At 34.6% G+C, this 5,274-nt stretch overlaps 1 long non-coding RNA gene across 1 annotated transcript; it reads right to left on the reverse strand.

Moving 5' to 3' along the window:
• Nucleotides 1-1,491: 1,491 nt before the first annotated feature.
• Nucleotides 1,492-4,573, reverse strand: LOC121399645. The gene is made up of 4 exons (XR_005965234.1): nt 4,524-4,573; nt 3,229-3,295; nt 2,578-2,601; nt 1,492-1,735 (listed from the first exon to the last, which is right to left on the reverse strand). It is a non-coding gene; the product is annotated as an uncharacterized LOC121399645 (long non-coding RNA).
• Between the last annotated feature and the right edge of the window lie 701 nt (nt 4,574-5,274).

The following is a 5,274-nucleotide window of genomic DNA, read 5'->3' on the forward strand; positions in this document are numbered from 1 at the left end:
ACTAGTAAATTCTTTGACATCTGGACCACCGTCTTCCTCCCAACATAAGGCAACTCACAATCTCTACATTCTACGATACTACGTGGTACGATTTGGAAAGTCTTTTAGGTACCAATCCCCTGATTCCAGCCACAACTACTTTAATCTGATAATGAAACTGGCTGCCTCCCAGAAACCACTAATACACAGGTAGTAATCGATTCTTGAAAAAAATGTTTATTCCATTGTTTGATATTTGTTTTACATTACAAAAATATGTTCCTCGCAACTGCTTTAACCAGGTGTAGTGGGGAATTTGAAAGTGTGAACAATGCTACCCCATCTCAGATAGCTCCAGACTTCATTTACCCCATACCCTATTGTATTTGTAAACAGACCATCCATGTTTGGGGGGGGGAATGCACAAACAAGTCTTTTATAATAATAAAAATAACTTTATTGGTTATTTACTTTTACATAACTTGTGATACAGTGTGTAACCATACTAATGCACAAATGAAAATGTATAGTTGTGACAAAACAAATAAAAAACAAATTAAAAAAATAATAAAGATATGTTTTTTATCTATCCTAAACATCAACTCAACAAACATTTTGAACATAGACATCATCTATGTATTTTACACCTTGGAGGCCATGCCTACAAAATCTTCATGGCTTTTTGATAAATTATATCAAGCAGAGGATTTTGAATTGCAAATCACATCATGTGGTTATATAATATGTATTAATACATTTTAAAGCAGATTTAAAAAAAATGTAAAGCAGAGTTCAGAAGTTATCTGAAATTTATTAGGCGCTCAAAACATTATACAATTTAAAAGCAAGTTAAGAAGTTAAATGCTGCAGGTCCTATTTAGAAAAACTTGACATTCTGGGTGATAGCGACAAATAGTAATACAAACAAACAAACATCCCATCGGTTTCCATTCTTTAATAACTGGAACCATCTATTTTGAGTCCTTTTAACTCCACTTAGTGAGGACCATTTAAATAAATGGGAAAAAAAGTCCAACCAGGACAGGTGTTTCAGATTAAAAACATATACAACATTTCATTTCTTTGACTTTTTCACATTAACGTTCTTTTGGAAAATATGTTCCTAGGGAATCTTTCTATTAAAAAGTTGGAATCTTGCTTTGTATTATTTTGTACTTATAGGTTTATATTCACTTGTGGTTATGGTCAAGGGCAGCACGTCTGTGTATCCATAAGCACAGACCATTTCTTCATTGTCTGCCTTTTTGTATTGAGGTTTACCTGCTTTAGGGTACGTCTATTAAATATGTATTTGGGGGTCCACAAATCAGTTCCAGTTATTAACAGTGAACACTGGGTTACGGTGGTCAGTGTGTGCCAAATGACTACAACTAAAGGAAACAACATGCCTGTTACAGGGAAAAGTTCAGTTAAAAAGTTACTTGATTATGAATAAAGGAGTCCAAGGTGCATGTAAATTTCTTGTTTCTAGTAATTAGACATGCCATATAATTAGAAGTCCTGGATAAAAATATATATTGTACTAATAGTTACCATAATAATAAACATAAGTAAACTTAATAGTAAAATGTAACCAGCAGCAGTATGCATTCCAAATATCATACAAATTAAACTGGGTTGAAGTGAAAGAATCTTCACCATAATCTTCACCGACACCACACTTCACAACGTTACATGATTGTCATAAGTATTAGGGGCAAAAGAAGTGAACTCAAAGCCCACTTCATGGAGAAACCTGTAAAAAGTACAATATATTTGAAATAAGACATGTACAGGGTTGCCAAGTCCCCAGCCTAAGAGTACATTTATGTATATCTGTTTTAAAATTGATATATTTGAAAGGAATTGTTCAGTGTAATAATAAAAACTCAATAAAAAGATAGGCTGTTTAAAATAAAAAATGTTTCTAATATAGTTCGTTAGTTAGTTAGTAAGTATAGTCCTGCTCTGCAGCTCTCTTGGTTTCCACTATTTTTTTACCAGTCACTAACCAATCTGTGACTTGGGGGGCATATGAGTCATACCTGTTTGCTTTTGAATCGGACCTGCGTGGTAAGGATCAAAAGCAAACTCACTGAATATGCACAATGTCCCATGAAGGCACCCTTCAAGTCGCTGACTAACTCAGAGTTAGAGAGACGAAAAGCAGGAAGTTGTCCTCTGTTCTGTTATGTTAGACATCTGTTCACGCCAGCCTTTAGAGATTACTTTTTTGGCTATATTAGAAACATTTTTTATTTTGCACAGGCTATATATTTACCTATTTTTTATTTTTACACTGAACTGTTCCTTTGAAAATTGGGTAGGAAAACACTTTATAATGATGTTACCCATCTTTATTCTCTGTAAAATGGGACACTCTAACAATGTATACCTGCTATTTTTATAAGCATCCCTATTTACAGGAGAGAATAATAAAATCATGTCAGTGAGAATGGTGACACTCTTTATGTGCTGTAATACTACAGTTGCTGAATACAAATACAGTATATGGATAAAACTTATAAAGCATTTCATACGTTATGCTATAGGCAAATGCCTTTTTCCACAACACCATAAAGGATATATTTTACTTACTGCCGAGGTTGCTGGAAGCTGAATCTGTAAAACAAAGAAGCTTTTGTCACTTGAGAAAGGTAAAAACCGAATGTTCCCTCAAACAGGATTCAAATACAGACACTGTATTTTCTAATGAAAAAAACTTCGAATTTTGAGCTATTTTTGTGTACTTCTACTAGGGAATGGTCCAAATTTGATTTGAATCGGAAAAAATTGTACCTATTCGATCGAAAACGGACCTATTCGACCAGAAAAAAAGCTTCAAATTTCGGTTGGTCTTTTTGAATTCGAATTTTGAAGTTTTTTCAATTCTAAATGCAACCCTTGATAAATATGCCCCTATGTATATCAAAAAAGTAACTTTTTTGAAGTGTGGTGGGCCCAAAAATTATTGCAGTGGGGCCTATTATTGTCTAGGTACAGCTAGTATCTCTAGAAGCACAATTTGGTACACAAATTCCACACAAATTCTTGGTAGGCAATAGAAGATGCTTTGATGTTGTGAGCTAATAATGTTTGTGCCTGTTTTGTCATTGTGTGACTGTGCCAGAACTATTAACTATTATGTTCTTAAAAAGATGTATGTCCTTTAGTCACACTAACAGTTAATGCAGTAGGTATTAACTCCTGTGTTGTACAAGCAAGGTGGCAAAACAAGTGACCACTTACTGAATTGGAAGCGCATGTTGACTGTTGTATCATAGCTCTGATCGCTTGTTGAGCGGCTGTTGCAGTTCTATTTCAAGAATAGACAGAAGAGAATTAGATATTGTTATTTTCAAGCAAACTAAAACATCTTTAAAGTAAAACAAAAACCACCCCAACCCCAGACCCTCTCCATTAGCCCCCTGCTCCCTTCCCATATAACTTGTTACCGGAATGTCCAAAGTGGTGCAAAATGGCATCTATCAGTCTGTGTCTGCCATGCAACTCTGCATTTTTATATCAGGTACACACATAGGGACTGTTTTGAAAATAACACATGGTGCAAGAAAGGAGCAGGGAGGGGGCAAAAGGAGGGGACCTGGGGTTTATGTAGGTTTCCTCCTCCTTTAAATAGCCTTGTGAATTTCTCATGAAACATTCATACATACATAAACTCATCCATCTGTAAATGACCTTCAAAGGACCAAACTTTTATTCATAGCAGGTATTTCTATTTAGTACAGGTATGGGTTTGATTATCTAGATTTCTTGGGACCTCAGGTTTTTTGAATGAGGAGCATTTTTATCATTTGGATCACCACACCATAAAGATGAGCTCAGCCCTTAACAAAAAAAAATCCCAACCCACCCTACCCTACGTAGACCCACTTTAAACCACTCCCCTGTTATCCCACAAAAAATGTTAAAACCATACCTACATTTTTGGTGGCAGCATGCAAAAAAACTAAATGGTTGGTGCTCACTGCAGGGATATCGCTGCATTGATATGGCTGCCTCCACACCAATATTATTACTAATAAAATACATTTGTTCGTTCAAGAGTAAAATTTGATATAGTAAAGTGAATTAATTGCAATGTAAACAGTGAAATTTAGAATTAAAATGTAATCCATAAAAATCATGACAGAATTCCTTTAATAAAACTCAGGAATTCTGCTCAGTGGGGCCAAAGATAAGAAATGTATCAACTAATGTATCACTTTAGAAGCATTTACAGTGTTGGTGACCCTTCGTTTCCAGAGCTACTTCAAAATAATAGATCCTGCATCTAACAACATTCCCTTTGGTACATTTGTCCATTCTTCATTTCTATTGCCTAAGCCATCCTTTACCCTTTCCAGATTTGGGCAAAATGACTTTAAATATTAAACAAGACTTGGATCAGTAAAACCTACAATGTTAAATCATATGTCTACTCTAAATACAAATATCACACTTTAAAAAGGGTTATGCAGGTTTTTTAAAAAGCACTTCAGTTCATGAAAGACATTTTTAAACGGTCCCTTAAAAGATATTACCGGTGTACAGGAATTATTACACAGCACAAGATCTGCAAATAGATAAATAAAATCTGAGCCAGAAATCTTGGCCATTTTCATTTGAAATCGTGCTTCAGTGAACTGTCCATTCCATATAGTTTTGAATAGGAAGTTTCCAAGGGCAGTGTTTGGACAGCTGGCAAGAGACAGAAATGTGTATTAGTTAAATCTCTAGAATGATATACTAACCTGTTTGACTATCAAGCCAGGTAAAGATTATTTTCCTTACTTTAATATTGTTTTGTAATTAATTAAGCCCAAAATGTAAATAATTACTTATTTTTGCCACTTAGTCGTGTCATATTTTTGTTGCATAGGGTAAAATTATACATTGCATCTGGTTAATTTTTTTTTATCTACAACAAATAAATTAATTATTTTCAGTATTTAAAGGATATAAGGAATGACATAACCTACCCATTCTGAAGCAGATAATACTTTACATCAGTAGAGCGATTTGATGCAGAGGTGTACAAATTGACCACTTTTAGGGCGTAGTTGTCCACTGTTTGCATCAGCACTGAGACATAAACCATTTGCTCCACCACCAATAAGGTGTTAACGGTGACAGCATTGGTAAATGAAGAATCTGTGAAAACCGCCATGCTTACACGGATTTTGCCAATTACTCCAGGGAGAGTGGTTGTATTGGTCCTGAAATATAAGTATACGCATAAACACATAAACTACTACCTTACTTCTAAATAAGAAAATAACACATTTTTTGTGA

Source organism: Xenopus laevis, chromosome 2L (assembly GCF_017654675.1).
Source record: "Xenopus laevis strain J_2021 chromosome 2L, Xenopus_laevis_v10.1, whole genome shotgun sequence".
Classification (NCBI taxonomy): Eukaryota; Metazoa; Chordata; class Amphibia; order Anura; family Pipidae; genus Xenopus; species Xenopus laevis.